Source organism: Aptenodytes patagonicus, chromosome Z, assembly GCF_965638725.1.
Source record: "Aptenodytes patagonicus chromosome Z, bAptPat1.pri.cur, whole genome shotgun sequence".
Taxonomy (NCBI): Eukaryota; Metazoa; Chordata; class Aves; order Sphenisciformes; family Spheniscidae; genus Aptenodytes; species Aptenodytes patagonicus.
Window position 1 is genome coordinate 2,958,904 of NC_134982.1, and position 9,562 is coordinate 2,968,465.

The following is a 9,562-nucleotide window of genomic DNA, read 5'->3' on the forward strand; positions in this document are numbered from 1 at the left end:
TATTATTCCGTCTCCAGTTACAGGACTTACCCAACATATTTAGGAAGTTAAATCATTAGCCACCGAAATAAACGGGACCTGAGCGTCTACAGCACGAATGAGTTCCAGAAATCCCCTGCCAGGTCCGACCTCGGCGACGGCAGGGAAGTCATACAAGCCAACCCAGCGCTGTCGTTTCCCACGGGATACAGCACATTCAGCACATCCTTTTTGACACACGTAACGCCGCCTTTTCCAGACACATCCCCGATATTTTATCAGCCCTTAGAACAAGATGCAAAACGTCAGCAGTTGCCCTGTCTATTAGTGACCTGCAGTAGCACACCCTGGGATGAATCATTAATGCTTTCACAGGTCCATAGACAACAGGCGGAGAATAAAGACTCTTTTTTTCATACCAAATTCCATAAAATGAAGCACCGGTGTAAAAGTGGCCACGTTTCCAGAGGTGCTAAGCCCGGCTGCTGGGCTTTGGGGGCACCTCAGGACCCATGGGAAAAAAAAAAAATCATGATTTTATTCATCAACACTTTGTAGGTTGCCTTCTCCTTACATAGATGGGGAATACTGTTAGGAATTGCGCCATGTTATAAGAATTTCCCATCTTACAACCGCTTTCATGTGCTTGTGGGGAACCGCAGGATAATTTATGTGGGAAGGGACCTCCGGAGTCACCTAGTCCAGCCCCTCGCCTCTTGGAGCGCGTCTCCTCGGATCAGGTTCCTCGCAGAGTTTTCCAGTTGAGTCTTGACCGTCTCCAAGGATGGAAGGTTGTACGGCGGCGTAGGGCGAAGGGGATTTAGCAGAATCGGGTTTCGTGTGTGAGGCAGCAAAAAAGAAAACAGCGTTTCTTGCTTCGGCAGCCTCCTCTTCTCTCCAGACTGCAGGCTGCCTACCCCTCACATACACGCTGCTCACCAAATTTTAGCTTTCCTCAGCACTTTGAGCTTGCAGCCCAATTTCATTCCATCAGCTGTATTATTAATCAGCAGGCTGCAAATTATCTTGCTATAACCCACGTACTTTTTGTATTTTAAACCGAAAATAAAATAAATTGGTGCATAGTAAACAAATCCCAGCTTTCCAGGAGGATCATGCAACTGGCGCAGCAGAGCAAGGGGAGCTGCGGGTGCTACCGGGCCAGGACCGCCGGGAGCCCACGGAGAACGACCTCGTCCAGGCCGGACCCCCTTGTCAGCAGATTGAGACAATTAGTGGAGTGCTCGTCCAGACAGGCTCTGTACAGATCCCAGGGCAGCAAACACACCTGCAAGACTGTCTCCCTCCTGCTTCTCACCCAAGGTGTCACTTTGTCTGCTCAGCCGGGGCAGATGAACCCAAACCCCTGCGGTTTCAGCCCAGCTGAGCAACCACGCAGAACTACCTGGAGAGCCGGGTATGGCACTTGCCTTAGCCATCCCCCAAACCTGAAACCATACCAAGTGAATAGCTCTCTAAACAGAGGGCGAAAAAGGAAAAGGACAATATAAAATATTTTAAAATCTCCTTCCTTTCGTGCAGAAAAAGGACACACAAAAATACCAAAAAAAGAGAGAGTGATTAATGGCTGGGCCAGAGCTACTCTCCCATGTCCATGTTTCCTATTCAAATGACATTTGCCCTCGTAAAGGTCAGTTTATATTTCCAGAGTCAGTGCAGCACACACTAGTTGGGCTGGGGGCAGGGGAGAAAAAAAAAAAGGCCATTTAACAACGCATAGGATTTTTCCCCTCCTGTTACTAAGAGGTGCGCTGCTTGGTAGAGCTCCGGTGCAGCTTTGGTAGTGGCATAAACACCAGCGTAAGGCACGGCTCGAGCGCGGTCTGGCCGCATTAACCCTGGCAGCTCCACTGACTCCACTGAAATTACTCTGCATTTGCACTGATGCCATCGGGAAAAGATGAATTCCCTGGGGCAGCGGGGGGAATGTGACAGTAATGTGTGAGCAGTTGCCCCGGAGTAGTATTAATGTACAAAAATAAAGTGGAAATTAAAAACAGCAAGACAGGAAAGTGCTGCGAGTGTCAAGCTGGGGAAATTAAACCACTCTAAGTCACCACGTGCGCCGTTTGCTCCTCCATGCACGCTCTGATTTCTCCCCAAAGTGTCATAAATCAAGTAAATACGTAAATGTCGGCATCTGCAAAGCAGCCGAGCAGGTGAGTCCTGGCCGGTGGGGACACGTTGGTGGAGTGAAGCCAGCTCGTCCTGCAGCGGCTGCCTGTACCCACCACATCGTGATGCTCCAACACCGCCGTCGGTGCACAGCGCCCTTCCCCTTCCCACTACGACTGAGGACATCAAAAACACGAACACAAGCTCTTTGGCGTAGGCGCCACACCTTCCTCTTTTTTTCCCTACCTTTAAAACACCGAAGACAGGTCAAGGGTTTGAGTTTATATATTTCAGAAGGAAAGAGTCGCTGCTGCAGCCCTGGCTCGGCTTTATTCTCGGGTAGCAAAGCTGGCTGAGCACGAAGCTGCCTGTTTTGCCCACCTCGCCCTGCCCACAGCAGCAGCGAGACCCTGGCTTTGGGCACAGACCGTTGCTGGAAGCCTGAACATCAGCCGAGACACGCTGCTGAGTTGTCCGCTAAGGAAACAGCTCGTAACAGAGTCTGCCTCTTCGAAACGGGAATGCTTCAAGGGAAGGAAACGTCAGAGTACAAAATCCATCAGGCACAAGCTAAGTACTACCCTCAGCCCCTGCCAGCTCCTCCAGTGCTCTGCGAGGAATGGAGAATTAAATGGAAGCGGAAGGATCCGTGCTGAATCCAGGGCTGGATAATGTGGCAGAGGACAGCACAGAGCGGCCAGTTTGAAGAACAATCGAGCGGCTGAGCAGATGTGACGCCCAAACGTCGAGCTCCTGGGGATGAGTCCATGTCATGCAAGTGGTGTCAGCAGCACAACCCCTTTACTTTCTATTTATTGCAAATAAAGAGGCCGACGCTTGTTTGCTGCCTTGTGCCCGCAGATCCTGTCCCTGCCGCTCCCCTCCCCTGTCCCTACCCCGCGCAGCTGCCTCAGCACCCTCCTTGCATCCTGAAATAATGCTGTTGATTCACTTCTTCCTCCATCTTCCCACATCACGTTTGATTTAACGCTGGTGTCAGAGCACCCACCCACCAAACCGGAGCAAGAGAAGCGACTGCTGCCGCTTGCCGGCTGCGAGGGATCCCAGCCTGCTCCTCCCGTCTCACTGGCAACAAAACCAGTCGAGAGCAAAGCTTTTGATTTCCCAAACTGTCACCAATTTGGCATCAACTTCCTTGAAGGTTTCCTTTTTTCTTCTGTCTTATTAAACTGACCTAAAACTGCCAAAGCAAAGAAAAAAGATGAAGCCTCTCTCATGTCGTAGGCAGCCACCTTTGTAAATCCTTAAGAATGAGCTTGTCACAATTCCCCAGTATGGGGGGATGCCGTTAGAGCCATCATTCTCTGCACACCCACATTTTCCACCATTTTCCACCTCCTGCTATTATTTTTTACATACACTATAACCAGCCTTTAAAGACCGTGAACCTCGTACCCGGGAGCGGAGGTGCCTGCCGGAGCGATGGCAGGAGGAGACCCCCGAGGAGATAACACGACTCCCAGCTGCGTGGCGCTGGGGGGCTCCAGGGATGGCCTCGGAGAGCCCAGATTTTGCTACGGTGCTTCCCAGTTTCTCTCCCACCCCAGAGTCAGCTCGTCGTGAGCAATTAGCGCTGGCACCAATGTGCCCCAGCAGAAGGAGCTCCCACACACCACAGCATCACCTCCCTTTCCCTGCCCAGCGTCCTTCCCCGCTTACCTGCTTACCACACAAGCCATTTATCCTGGCATCTCGATCGTTAATAGAGGTGATTAAAAGCACAGTCTCTGCCTGCCCGTAGCCCCCGATGTCGCTGGTTTAGCCGTGGCTACTGAAGCCACGACGGGCGAAGGGAGCCCAGGCGCAGCGGGAAGGGACCATGCAGGGTCTACGGCGCTGCAAGGCAATTTTGGAGACTGGTACCCGGATCAGCTGCATTCCCGGTTGCTCTAAGCATTTTGCACCCATAGCAGAAATTCAGCCACGAGAAAGAAAACCAACAGAATTATTTGAAAACTTGTGTTTTTCTTTCTAAAAGCAGATGCCTTTCTTTTGCCACGGCTGTCCCCAGCATGCCCAATCCAGACCATGCCCAGATTAAACAGCGCCACCTCAAAACTGCCGTTTCCCCAGCCTTTGGGGCAAATCCCTTGCAGCACTTGGATCCAGACTTGGCTTCAAGCAAAGGAGCTACCCGAGGAACAGCTCACCTGCTCTCGTGGGTATTTAAGTGTTTTACAAGCTCCCAGCATTTGTATTCCTGCTCGTCTGCGGGATTGAGCCTGCAGAAAACAAGCAGCCAGGTTATCATCTTTTGCGTGGACCTTCAAAAAGCATTGCTCCAAATTACCTGGGAGCAGGTAATTCCTTCTGGGAAGCAGAAGGGGAATAAAAACAGGAGTTAGTCAAGGTCTTCCTATTCATAGATTATTTCATCCATTAATTAAAGCAGAGCAGGCTTCAGAATGGGAACAGCTTCCCTGAGGTCCCAATTAAGTGGGATGGCTTTGCACCAGCCGCAGTGGGTATCCGAGGGACTGGGCGAGGACGGAGGGATTGATGGATGATAATGAAGTTGCTGTTCGAACATGTGCAAGTGAAGTTCTCAAATGACCTTAAGCAGCCTGTCTGCGCCAGGAGATGCTATCATCTCCTCCGAGAACAACCCGGCTGAGGCATCATCCAGCCCTTTATATTTTAGATCCAACGTCTTGGGAATATTTCAACGTGAGAAATAACCAACGCCAAGTGCACAGCAAGATCTTTTTTTTTTTTTTCCCAAGACTGGCCATTTCCCTGCCTTGCCATTCTAATTGTAAATAGTGTTTTTAAGCTTGAAAAGGTGTTTTGGAAGCGATGCAAACTGTCCAACCTCCCAGCCCGCAGGACTGCTAACTGACGGGGAATGGATCATGCTTCATAATCGTGGTTTCTGGCTCTCGGCCTGATGCTGGCCATCGCCGGAGACAGGTCCCTGCAGTAACAGCCATTGACCTGGCTGAAACCCGTAATTCCTATGTCTGCGCTTAGCACCCTCTCAGATCCTATGATGCACTGAAGCCCAGCAGTATTTAGCTGAGTTAGCCTTTTAATAGGGCGTCAGCTGGAATTTACAACTCAAACCAAAACCCTCCAAAGCTGGGAATGCGAAGGGGTCAAGGAGCTGACGACAACCTCCCTGCAGAAAAGTCTGCTGGTCCAACACATGGCTGGGATGTCGCACGGGGAGCACATTTGAGATAATGCCCAAGGTAGTTTGGGAAATGAGCTTTTAATTACTACTGCTGGGCCTTTTCTAGAGGCTCTCAGCTGGGAATTCAGCAGGGCAAGGTTGGCAGCGATGCTGAGCTGCTGTCTTCCAACCCAAGCCGAGAAGATGCAAAGTACCCTGCATCTGATGTGCTCATGATGGCAGCACGGCTCTTTGGGGAAGAATAGCTCAAAAGACACTCGTTTAGCCCCAGATTGCTTAAACCCTCCCTTGGACGGCGCCCATGTTATCGCTTACCAGCTGCGACGCTCCAGGTTTCAGTGTGGCTCCAGCAACGGCCCGCGGGCAGCCCGAGGACGGGATGCAGGAAGCGATGCTGCGGCTTGCTGGCGCATGGCAGCCAGCGGCACCGGGACCCGGCATCACCGGCTCCATGTCACCAGCAGCGTGAGAAAATTTGGCTGCCAACGAGGTGCTAATGATGACAGAGCTGTGAGCTTGATCTTCCCCGCCAGCCGGGTCTCCTCCGGCCATATGGTGCTGGACAAGTCTGGCAAGCCCCGGCCGTCACTGGACATGAGCAGACAGGGCTTGAGCCCCCAAATCAAGCATGGTACGTGGGGCAGGGCAGGATAGCTGAGGGTCCCCAGCCGTCCCCATCACCCCCTTCCTCCCAGTTCCCCTGGGTTGGATTTTGCTGGAGTTGTCTGAAAGGGACGGGGAGGCAACTGCTCACTCCCCCTGCACGCTTCTCCCCGCTGCCTTCTCCCGCTGGGCTCCAGACGCTGCTTTTGTGCCTGGTATTAGCCAGCAAGCCTTGCATGTCCTCATTGACCAGGGGGTCATCCTGGGAATGCCACTGCTGCGTGGGACATGGGTAGTGGCCGGTGGGGACGCATGGACTGTCTCTCCCACCTCCTTTCTTAGGTGGCCGCAGGCAAAGGCTTCACTGTGCTGGGTTGGAAAGCAGAGCTTAGGGCTCTACCCCTCAGCCTGCGGCTCCCACGTCCATGTTTTTCCTCTCGGCGGCCCCCAAGAAAGGGCAAAGACAATGTGATTTCACTGTGATATCTGTTTCGTGATGCACACCGTGGTTCATCACCGGGAAAGAGTCTGGATCAGCCAGGGCTGCTTTCTGTGAGTCGAAGGAAGCATCAGCCTTGGCTCACACGGCCCTGCCGAGCCCTGAAGGCATTTCCAGTGCTAGTTTGACCTCCCCGGTCCTCCCAAGCTTGCAAGGTGGGGAAGACATTTCCAGCTGAAGAACAAAACCAGAATAACCAGCTGGGCCACTGGTGCCAACCAGCGCCTTCAGACCGGAGAAGACTCCAGCTGCCAGACAGCTTCTACCAAAGCAAGTCCTTCGACGGCAAGTGGAGCCTGGGCAGGGTAGCGGCAGCAGATGATGCTCGACCTCTACCAGGCCGGAGGCAAAATCTGCTCTGGGCCAAGTCACGGTGGCCCCGAGGAGGATTCGTGTGGCTCCCTTGTAGAGTGATTCCCTAACAGATGGCTGGGTGGAAAAAAATCAACATCCTCTTCTATCAGTGCCGGGTGAAAAAACAACAGCATTACTTACTGTAAAGAAGGAGAAAATTTTCTAGGGCAATTTCTCTTCCCCAAGGAGTGGGGTGAAGTGCGGCAGCGCGCATGCAGCTCCTCGCGCCCAGCCTCCATCCCAGCTCCAGCAGCAGCTCTGGAAGCCCGTCCTCCAGCATCGACCAGCCCTGTTCCTCACACCTGCTTGGAGGACTTTATTCCTCCAGCTTCCTTTCTGTGATGCCTGGTATGAACTCAGAGGCCAGGAGCAGATGGGTTTCACTCAAATTCAAGGAAGCTCTGGATTCAGCTGCCCCGTCCACCTGCTAGCCTCTGCTCGAGGTCTTATCTCGGGAAGGTCGAGGTGGCCCCAACTCCATCCACACATCCAGAGGTGCACCTCAACCCAAGCGCATGACCTGCTGCTCCCGCAGCCCCCACCAGCCCCCAAGCGAGGCACGGCCGCTTTTTGCATGATATGGGCTGAAAATTTCCATCTGAATGACATTCACCACCGGCATGTGGAGTCAAGCCAGCTCATCCTAACTCCTTTCCTCCACTGAACAGCCGGTTGGCATCACCAAGATGTTTCCTGGAAACCTGCCCTGCCGTGGCACAGACGCAGGCTGGGGAGGAGAAGCAGGACAGCGCAGGAAAGGCGATGCTGAAGGTCACGCTGCAACAGAGGAAAAGAAAAATGAAGCTGGAAGCCCCGGCTGAAAAGGCAGGACAACCTGCAGAAGGCACAGAAGACGTCAAGCATCAAACCTTGGCATCGCTCTCGCCAAAGCCCACCAGTGTCAACGACAAGGCATGTGGAGGAGGAGGAAGAGGAGGAGGAAGGTGCTGCAGGATTTCAGAGGAGACCTCTAAGATATATACAACAGATTAATCTGTAATTTGATGTTTTCAGCCAGGGAAATTTTGTTTACCTCATCAGCTGAGGAACTCCGTGACCTGTTTGTACATTGTCTATGTGTTTGTGGGTTGTATGCTCCCACCTAACAGCTGAGGCAAAAGCTTGGCCGCAGCAAAAGAGAATAAAAGACTATAAATGCTCCCATGGAAAAGCTGACTTGAACAGGCTGAGGAGCTTCGTGTCTGGGCTCTGTCATTAATCAAGCTAACTCAGATAAGTGAGCCATTCAAGGGATATTAGGCCCAGCAAGAAGAGCCAGAGCAAAATACTCAAGGCTTTAGAAATCTCTTGAAAATACAGACCAGATTTCTGATGGCTGCTGTGAGCACGTGTACGGAGCCAGAAAACCAGAGGGGCCGAGGGCCTGGAAGCCCAGGATATGCTTCTGAATCAGAGCACGGAGGATTTGGTGGCCACACCGAGCAAGAAAGACCCCTCAGTGCCTGGACCTGGGTGAAGTTTGGTGCAATGGCGCGTCCAATCAGCCCGGTTAAGAAAATGAAATGGTTGGGCTGGAGACTTCTAAGCACCCTTTTTCTGGCCATTGGGGATTTGCTTGCCTGCATCCGAGTTCAGAAAATAGGAATAAGTTATGATTCACCATCTCTGAAGCACCTTTGCAAGAAACTCCCCCTGCAACCAGCGCTGCCACCACCGCCCAGGTCCCCTTCCAGGCATCGTCCCCCAGACGCGGGTGCAGAGAGGAACCAGCATTTCAGCCCGTTCCCTGGCTGGTGTTTTTGGAGTGAGGAGAAGTTTGGTAGAGCTTTTGTGTCACCCCACACTGGAGTTAGATGACAGGAGGTAAAACCAGCAGAAAGCAAAGGATAAGAGGTGCTGCTCAAGCCATCTTATGGTCCCTCTGTCACCTCCCTCCGTGCTCTTTGTGCCTTGAAGTGGTATTTTGTAGAGCTGGAAAAAATAGGAAATACCTTCCCCAGCCACCAAGGGAAGATCTCCCTGCCTGGGCTCCCCATCCTTCACGCAAGGCAGCCCGGCTTCTCCCCGTGCTGCCGAAAAGCTGCGACCTCACCTTTGACTGGATGAGAATATCCCAACCAAAGGCAGATGAAGGGAAATATTGAAACCGGCATTAAAAAAGCTGTGCTACCATCACAGCAGTGGCGAGCTTAGCAAAGCCTTCAAAAACCGGCGTTTTAATCTTGATCTGCTCCGGAAGTCGGCTCTGCAAAGCCCAGCAGCTTTGCATTCCCTGCCACCTCCGCACAGTGTGCTTCCAGCTTTAAATGAAAGGGTGTTTTGCTGCATTTTGTGATGCTTCCGATACTATTTTGTAGAGCAGCTCTCCCACACTCTCCCTTTCCAGGTGAGCTTCCCAAGGTTAATAAATAATACCTTCACAGAGCTGAAAAAAACCACACAAGGGAGCAAACCTGAAGCGCAGGTGGGAGAAACACAGATGCACGTGGCTTCACACGGGGAAGGGCTCCTGCAAGCATCATCTGCACGGGGTTCGGAGGTAGGGAGCCACGGAGGTGGCGAACTGGAAAAGTGTCATTTCCCATTTCTTCCCTGCTCCCGAGGCCGGGCACAAGGACAAGAGGTTTTTCTCAGCCGTGGCTGGATTTAAACTGGATACTGGGAGAGGTTTCTTTCTGTTAAGGCGGAAAGATCCAGACTTCCCAAGTTGAAGGGGCAAAGGTGAAGCCAAGTGGGTTTAACATGGAGCTTGGCAAGTCAACGAGCAAGAAGCGGCGCTCCTCAGAAAGGGATTTGCAAGGCGAGAGCTCGGAGGAGCACAGGGAGGTGGCGGCCAGGAACAAAGCCAAGCGCTTTGCACTGCAATCTCCAGCTTC